We start from the raw sequence: 8,492 nt of genomic DNA, 5'->3' as shown, positions 1-8,492 counted from the left end.
CGAAATCTGGATCTTAGTATATTAAGCTAAAATCAAAGTCTAGCTTAAACTTTTCTTTGATCATTGTTTTTAGCTCATCCACAGATGGTGGCCGTGAAGACAAAGTCATCTTCCTGACAATGTCTGTGGAGGTATGGACATGAAGTAGGAAGTTTTGAGCTGCCATTTTCTATTATAAGAAAAGAAAAGAGACAATAGATAAATGAGTAACATTTGCAACAACCACGATTTGTTCTGAATAAATTACATTAATTTACAGCAAATCTTCAGTCCTGAATTAAAAATATGGGTTTGATTAAACATTGGTTTTGATTAAACATCATTTATCTCAAATGCATACTGTTTGCAATAAACAAAATCAGATTATTAGTCTTTCAAGGAGTATTGAGGTGGGGAGTTTCGTGTTTGTGATTTGTGTTCATTTTTTCCCCACAATTATCCAAGAGACCGTTCAGGTCCCCACGTAAAGAAACATTTTAATTCTGTAAGTCTCTGATCAAAATAGATCTTTTTTGTGTTAATATCAAATGCCCATCAATATTGTAAGCTGTGAGACTTACTGTGTCATTTAGCTCTGACAGCTGATGCACAGAGAAGCTGCTTGATGATGTCAGCTCAAAGGACCTTAAGTGCTCACTGTACCAGCGCTCGTAGTTCCTTCAACGAAAGGAGCCAGAGTTGTTCACACGTTTCAAGTTTAATTTATTTATATAGTACCATTTACAGCAGCAGCAGCTGACCAATGTGCTTTACAGCATCAAATAAAATAAGTAGTAAATAAAACAAAGTAAATAAATAAAATCACAGCTAAAAACCAAATTACATCAACGACTCTATTTTAAAATATAACAAAATATAAGAAATAGAACCAGGATTGCCATCAAGTCAAAAACATGCGTTTTGAGTAGAGATTTAAAAACCTGTAAAGTAGGAGCAGATCTAACATGAACTGGTAAGCTATTCCAGAGTTTAGGGCCTACAACAGCAAAGGCACATTCCCCCCCTTTCTTTAGTTTAACTCTAGGAACAGTGAGCAATCTAAGACTACCAGATCTAAGAGCTCGAGCAGGGATACGTAAGGAAAGCAGTTCAGATAAATATGAGGGAGCTAAGTTGAAAAAAAAAACAAGGATTTTAAACTCCACTCTAAACCGCACAGGCAGCCAATGGAGAGAAGCTAGGACAGGAGTGATATGGGTGAATTTACGTAGGCCCATTAAGAGTCTTGCTGATGCATTTTGGACCAACTGGAGACGGGCCAGGATAGTGGCATTCATTCCACCATACAGTGAGTTACAGTAATCTAAGCGTGATGATATAAAAACATGAATTACTCTCTCAAAGTCCTGAAAAGAGAGGAAAGGCTTGATTTTAGAGAGAAGACGGAGATGAAAGAAACAGGATTTTTTAAAGGACTCCGGTCCTTTAAAAAGGAACTAAACCAACTAAGAACGGTTCCCGTCAAGACCACATAGGACTTAAGTCAGGCAATGAGAATATTGTGATCAATCATATCAAATGCAGCAGTAAGATCTAATAGCACTAAAACAATACTATACCCCTGGTCAGTTACCATATAGATATCATTTAACACCTTTAATAAAACTGACTCAGTACTATGAAATGTTCTGAATCCTGACTGAAATGTTTCATAGATAGTTTTTTAACAAAAGAGTTTAATTGAAGTTGAACGACTTTTTCAGATCAACAGAGTAACTTTCTCTGTATAATTGTACAAAGATATTGATAGTAATGGCATTAAAAGTGCGAGACGATCTGACAGCACCATGAGGTTTATCAAACCAAGCATGGAAAGGGACAGTAAAAAGAAGAGGCTTATGATCAGAAAAGTTGAGATCAGAAATAGTCATATCAGAAACAGACAAATTATGTGACAAAACCAGGTCTAGCATATGACCCTGGATGTGAGTAGGGCCATTCACCCATTGTATAAGATCAAATGATTTGACCAGGTTTAAAAAATCCTTAGACAAAGAGTCAGATATACAACAAATATGGATATTTAAGTCCCCAAGAATCATCAGACGATCATATTTTTATAAAAAGTTCACTTAGAAGGGCTGCAAATTCCTCAGTGAAATCGTTGGCAGGTTTAGGAGGACGATACATCAAGGCCACCACCAGCAGATTAGGGGAATCAAATTGATAAAGTTGTAGTTCAAAACTGTGGAAGGCATTCATGGGTAAAGTCCGGCACAGATATTTCGTTTTAAAAATAAGCGCTAATCCTCCACCATGACCAGTTTCCCTTGGTGTGTTTATGAACGAATAGTCATGAGGCAAAAGTTCAGAGAGTGGCGTCAAATCGCCTCGTTGCAGCCAAGTCTCCGTCACAAATAAAACATCTAGACCAGCTGACATAATAAAGTCATTTAGTAGAAAAGTCTTATTTACCAGTGAGCGGGCATTGATCAACGCCATCCTGGACTGAACTGTATCATAAGACTGCTGAGAGTCTCAACGAAACTGGCGGAGATTTCCCAGAATTACACCTCCGCGACGAAGCCGAGGCGTAATCCCAGCGACGCGATGGCGGGTGTAATCTGGCGTAATCGGCCGAATCCAGCGGTGTATGAGCACCGCCAGTGGATGAAGCAATCACCGACCAGGGAAGTAGAAAGAGAGAGCTGGCAAGCAGAAGATGACTGCTGCAACACCAAGTGAGTCTTGAGTTTCAAGGCCGCTCCTCCACGCTTTCCACGTCTTCGACGATTTCGGCGTTTACTCCGGGGGATACCACAGATAGGACGGCGGAGAAAAACTGGTATGTCCGCCACACAGGGAGGGGCACGGTAACAAGGTCCTCTCAGGTCATAATGTAGTTGCTCGATAAAGCCTCGAATATCCAAAAGTTGTACACGGTCATACATACAAGTAGTATATTTTCAATCCTGCTGATTTTTGGAAGTCCTCCTGCCTGGCCTGCAGAAACAAACATTCCATTTGCATAGTCTGTTCCATTTATGGTGTCCTTTGAGGTAGTGTATATGTTTTGGCTATCTGTTTTTGTCTTTATGAAGTCTTTAACCACTTCTGGCAAAGTGGCAACTTGGACAGAAGTGACACTTGAGGCTTGTGTGTGGGGTCTGAAAAATAATGGAGCACCGAGATGATACGCCATCATGTGCTGATGTCTGGTAGCAAGAGTTTTCAAGACATTCTTGAAATTTTGTGTGTCATGTATGACCCTTTTGAAAAAGCGATGTTTTCCTTCAAACCTCATGGTCCATAAGTGAACCAGAGGCCCAAAACACTTTGTTAGTTCTGGGTAGTGCGCAATATAATGATGTTTGGGTTGGAGCTTAAAGTCAGGAAACATTGCCTGAAGGCTCTGTCTGTGGTCACTTATTTAGTCTGCATGTACTGGATGGATTCCTCTGTGAAAGATGGAGACAGTACCAGCTGCACAATTTCATTCAGATCCATCAGTATGGCCCAAGCTTCATCTCCTTCAGGAACTTTACTTCCTACCATGAGTGGTAATAACCTCAGTAAAGTTGAATTTTCATGCCCATTCCCACCAATACTTAGTTTGGCTGCAAAGTTCTTTGGGATTTGTTGTGGTTTATCAAGCCTGTCGAAGTGCTGATATGGGAAGGTGCGTATTTTTGTGTTCAGAAATTCAAGAGTGAAATACTTAAGTCGAATCATCTCACTGATGCACAACGCCAACTCAACTGGCACAATACCTTCAAACAGGTCATGAAGTATATCAGGTGGGAAACCTGTGATGGGATGGAAATGCTGCAGCGCGTTCCTGAGAACACATTCACCTGTAACACCAAGATGACTTGCATTTTCTCCTTGCACAGCTTTCTGCACATGAAGATCATGACAGGCTCTTGTTCTCATGCTAAACTCTCCTTCAGAAACTTCAGTGGATTGTATCTGGTTTGCAGTACAGCAACAGAATCTGCAGACATATTGTCCTTGAAAAGACTGCACAAAGCCTGCAAGACCGTGGGCAGCCATATTATCAGCTGCAACACACAAAAGAGTTCCCCTGACACACAGTCCAAGAGTTTCAATGAAAATGCCATCTTGCTTAAGAGTGTGCAAGTCTTTAAACAAAGGTGACAGAATATTTTCATAACCACACTTCTGCAGGTCAGATACTTTGCATAGCAGAGCTAGCTGTATGACATGTAGGCTGGACCTATACTTACTGGGTATATTGGCAAGCAACCAATATACTGCACAAAGCTTGTGGATTTTTCTAGCTGTTCCTAAAGGATTAGCTAGTTCAATGTCATCAACATACAAAATCATTGACAATTTCAGCTCTCCAGCTGCTGACAGTAACTGATTTTCTTTAAAATATGTTCCATCTTCATAAGATATGTACATCCCAGGTGGAGATGGTTTAACTTCTTGAATCTTGTCAAGAAGATCTGCGTTTTTAAACATTGTTTGGAGCATATGTAGTATTGGAACATACACTGCTGTGTGTCCACTGGAATCTACAGTATATGGCACTGGCATTACCAGAGGGTAGTTACTCCTCACAAATGTTTTCCTCCTCTTAGCAGTGGACAGCTCTGCACCTTCCATAGTAGCACTGACAAAGACATTACCTTTCATCAAAGCTTCCACTAATTTATTGAGAGAATCATCACTGATAGACTGACCATGCTCTTGCAGAACTCTAACGATCGTCTCTCTCACAAGAGGTTTGGACAATGAAAATATATGTATCAAATTTTCAACTATGTCTTGTATAGCTCTGATACATGAACACTGTGCATTTTCAAGAACAATGAAGCCAAGTTGTTTCTCAACTGATCTTGCAATTCATTTACATCAGAGTTACAAACAGACTCTGGTGGATTATACTCAGGAGCATCAAGCTCAGGAGACTTCTGAGAGGGACCAGCCTCATCACATTCAACCTGACTCTGCATTGAGTGGTCAGCATCCATCAAAACAATCTCATTCTTAAAATCTGAGACTTCACAATCTGGATGATTCCTACTTTTGTGGGCATTAAAAGAGGAATACACATTAGTACGGTAGTGACAGTCTTTAAATGGACAATCCACCATCTCGTGTTGTTTTAAATGTGTCCTCAAATGGCTGAGAAGAGTTTTATCATTAAATGGTTGCTTGAATCCACACACTCGACAGATTAATGACACACATCCCACCTGACTTTCACCATGCACAACTGTCTCAGAATGCAACAGGTTCAAAGCATTTACTGACTGAAATGTGCAGACACAGTCATCATAGACTTCCCTTTAGTACATAGGGAAGTGGTAGCTCAGTGGTTAAGACGTTGGACTTCTGATCGGAAGGTTGAGAGTTCAAATCCCAGCACCACCAAGCTGCCACTACTGGGCCCTTGAGCAAGGCCCTTAACCCTCAGCTGCTCAGTTGTATAAATGAGATAATTGTAAGTCGCTCTGGATAAGGGCGTCTGCCAAATGCCGTAAATGTAAAATGTAAATGTCATAGAGACATGGTAATGGACTGACTGTGGAAAAACTGCTATGATGCAAATGATAGTGTTCAAGTAACTGTACTCTTCTATCAAAGATGGCAACACAAAGTTTGCACCTCCAAGCCACTAACAATCTATATTTCCCAAAACACCACCACCCACAACTTTAATATACAGTGTGAAACCAATTATGACAGATTTTTAGATTGATTTCAGTGTTTTGAACTAAATATTCATTCACATTTTAGTAAAACTATGCAGTATATGTCTATTAAAGTTAACTGAACATCAGCTTACCTGATTGAAAACTCCGTACATCAACCAGTTTTAGCCTGAAGAGAGAGAATATTGAAAGTTTACCAAGAAATTTAAATATTTAATTGTTAAACACTAGCGTTCTTGTACAATGTTACAAGAAGCTCTCTCAGACTCCACAGGGCAAACTGAGCCTTTTTTTTTTTTTACTGTTAATCCATAGTGACAAATATACAGCACTCCACATTTGACTTAACAAAACTATAAACAAAAGGTTAATTCTACACTGTCAAGTTCAGAACTGAGAGAAAGAGGTCCATGATTTTTTCAAACAAACACGTTTTTTGTTTCATTTCATGACTGTCAGGTTATTCACTGCACTGATTACAAACCCAAATGGTTATAATTAACATGCTTTACAAAGATGCTAAGCACATATTACAACACTGACGTTTTTGCACGAAATTATAGTAAAACCTCTATGCACACCGTTAGCTAGCTCTAACAAAACATGCCCAGACATGCATGAAAATTAAACATGCATCAAAGGCGCCATTCTGAAGCTCCAGCATTGACAGAAAACTAACGTTATGAGCACCTGATTCAACGCCACGAATTTTCCAGTTTAAAATGTGAATAAAAAAATCTACACACACTGCCTCCCACTTTTCAGTTGCGTTTAGCTACACAATATGACTGCATGAGCTCAAATCTTATCCACCTCTCATATGCATATCAAACTGCGGAGACTCTAAATGCATGTGAAAAAGAAAGTAATAAATCATAACACTGAAACATCAACACATAACGTTACTTAACTCACCAGAAAATCCATGACACTAGTACTACTAGTACTAGTAACTGCTTCCTAACTTCTGTTTACACAGGACGTTGATAAAACTGCGCTGAATTGACACTTTCACAATCTTTAAACGAATCACATAATAATTTTTCTGATTTTATAACTCACCTGATAGGATGTGTTGTGCTCAAACACTTGAAGTTGATCCAGGAACCAAGGCTGCGCTGTAACTTACTCATCTCCCACTTTTTACGAAAGGTGGAAAACCGCGCTATTTTTTGGAAACTCTCGCGATGCCTATCAGTGCCGGTGAGTGTCGCGAGAGTTTCGCGGTCCAAACATTATCGTACACTGGATCCAAGATAAGATCAGACTGAGTGCTCATACAAGATAAGCAGTTGTTAGAGACGTGTCCAAGAGTCCAGCTACAATACTGAAAGAGTTACAGAGCTCACTGGCTGAAATCAGAGAACCTGTGGGACCTCAGCAATATAATCAATTCTTCACAGATCCATCCTCTATGGGAGAGTGGCCAGAAGGAAGCCACTTTTGAAAAAGGCCATATTAGAAAATATGAGAGATCTTGGAAAACGATTTTGTGGTCTGATGAGACTGAATTGAGCCATTTGGTCTTAAAGCAAAGCATAATGTTTGGCACAAACCAAAAATTGCTATCCACCAACATTCTCCATCTAGCTTGGGAGAGTTGGAGAAAATTTGCATTGAGGAATGGAACTAAAATGTGCAAAGTTCATAGAGACATATCCTAGATAACTCAAATCTGTAATTGCTGCAGAAGGACAATTATCATTAAATACTTACCAATTAAGCTTTAAAATAGACTATAAATACTCTATTCAGTGCTTAAATTTGATGGTGCAGTAAAAAGAGAAATAGTTGCTGGGTGGTGAATACTTTCTGAAGGCGTTAAAGCCTAAATGAATGAAAACATGCTTCCCAAATAGCCATTAAAATTGGCTTTCAGTCAGTCTTCATAAAATGGTAGGCCGTGTTTCTTTAGAATTTGATAAAAACATTTTCCCTTCATGTGTAGCTCAAGTCCCTTCCTTCGGCAGCATGGCGGCTTAGCACTGCTGCCGCGCACCGCCGGGGTTGGGGGTTAGATTCCCGCCTGCGTGCACAGAGCTTGCACGTTCTCCCTGCGATTCGGGGGTTTCCTTCCCCCAGTCCAAAGACATGTGTTGTAGGCTGATTAGCATCTCTAAATTGACCGGAGTGTGTGCGATTGTGCCTTGCGATGGGTTAGCACACCGTCCAGGGTGTCCCCTGCCTTGTGCTCCGCGACCCCATGTAGGATAAGCGGTAGCCTACAGAAAATGAATGGATGTAGATCAGCAGCTTGCAGAAATGTATTATGTGCTGGGTAGCGGGGGCGTGATCGAGCTTCAGCTATGGAAGGAGAAGAGGCGGGTTGAGCGGGCAAGTAACGCGAGATGATTCTCACCTTTGTTATATTACCCCCAGTCTGCTTGTGTTTCTTTGCGCTTTCAGTAACTGCCGTATCCAGAGTGAGAGGGAAAGTGAACTAGTGACGGCCCCTTTTCAGCTGAGGACCTTTGAAATTCCACCTGCCTCCATACACACCGGGTTCTACATGGGTATTTTATGTTTTCTGAATGGCAAGAAAGCTTAGACAAAGTGGAAAGTCAAAAAGTGTTTCTTATATATCTCGTCACACTATTAACAATTTATTTTGACTTACTAAGTTAATCTAATTCTTTTTTGTATTTTATTAATTTATTTATTTATTTTAATGACAGCAACAAAGTTTTTTTTTAAATAAAGAAATGCTTTTAGAACTGTTCTTATTATGCCAGTACAGAACTAGGCTGATGCATTGCAGTTTCCCCAAACACAGCTATTTTATTTTGACAAACATAAAAAGATCTCTCTCTCTCTCTCTCTCTCTCTCTCTCTCTCTCTTTTGACATGCTTGTTGACATTTGCACGTGT

At 39.9% G+C, this 8,492-nt stretch overlaps 1 long non-coding RNA gene across 4 annotated transcripts in view; it reads right to left on the bottom strand.

The window, feature by feature from the left end:
• LOC128317478 (uncharacterized) overlaps positions 1–8,232 on the bottom strand; it is a 14,240-nt gene extending 6,008 nt beyond the window's left edge. For 3 of the 4 annotated variants that reach the window (XR_008301001.1, XR_008301003.1, XR_008301002.1), the window contains exons 1-4: positions 6,687–8,232; positions 5,759–5,793; positions 561–657; positions 1–169 (exon numbers count right to left, since the gene is read on the bottom strand). The exon at positions 1–169 is cut by the window's left edge and continues 788 nt beyond it. This is a non-coding gene — a long non-coding RNA (uncharacterized LOC128317478). The remainder of the gene's footprint in view (positions 170–560; positions 658–5,758; positions 5,794–6,686) is intronic. The other variant, XR_008301004.1, reaches the window with a different exon arrangement.
• Positions 8,233–8,492: the final 260 nt, after the last annotated feature.

The sequence above is a fragment of the Pangasianodon hypophthalmus genome, chromosome 25 (assembly GCF_027358585.1).
Source record: "Pangasianodon hypophthalmus isolate fPanHyp1 chromosome 25, fPanHyp1.pri, whole genome shotgun sequence".
Taxonomy (NCBI): Eukaryota; Metazoa; Chordata; class Actinopteri; order Siluriformes; family Pangasiidae; genus Pangasianodon; species Pangasianodon hypophthalmus.
The sequence above is the reverse complement of the archived record's forward strand: the minus strand, read 5'-3'. Positions and strand labels throughout refer to the sequence as shown.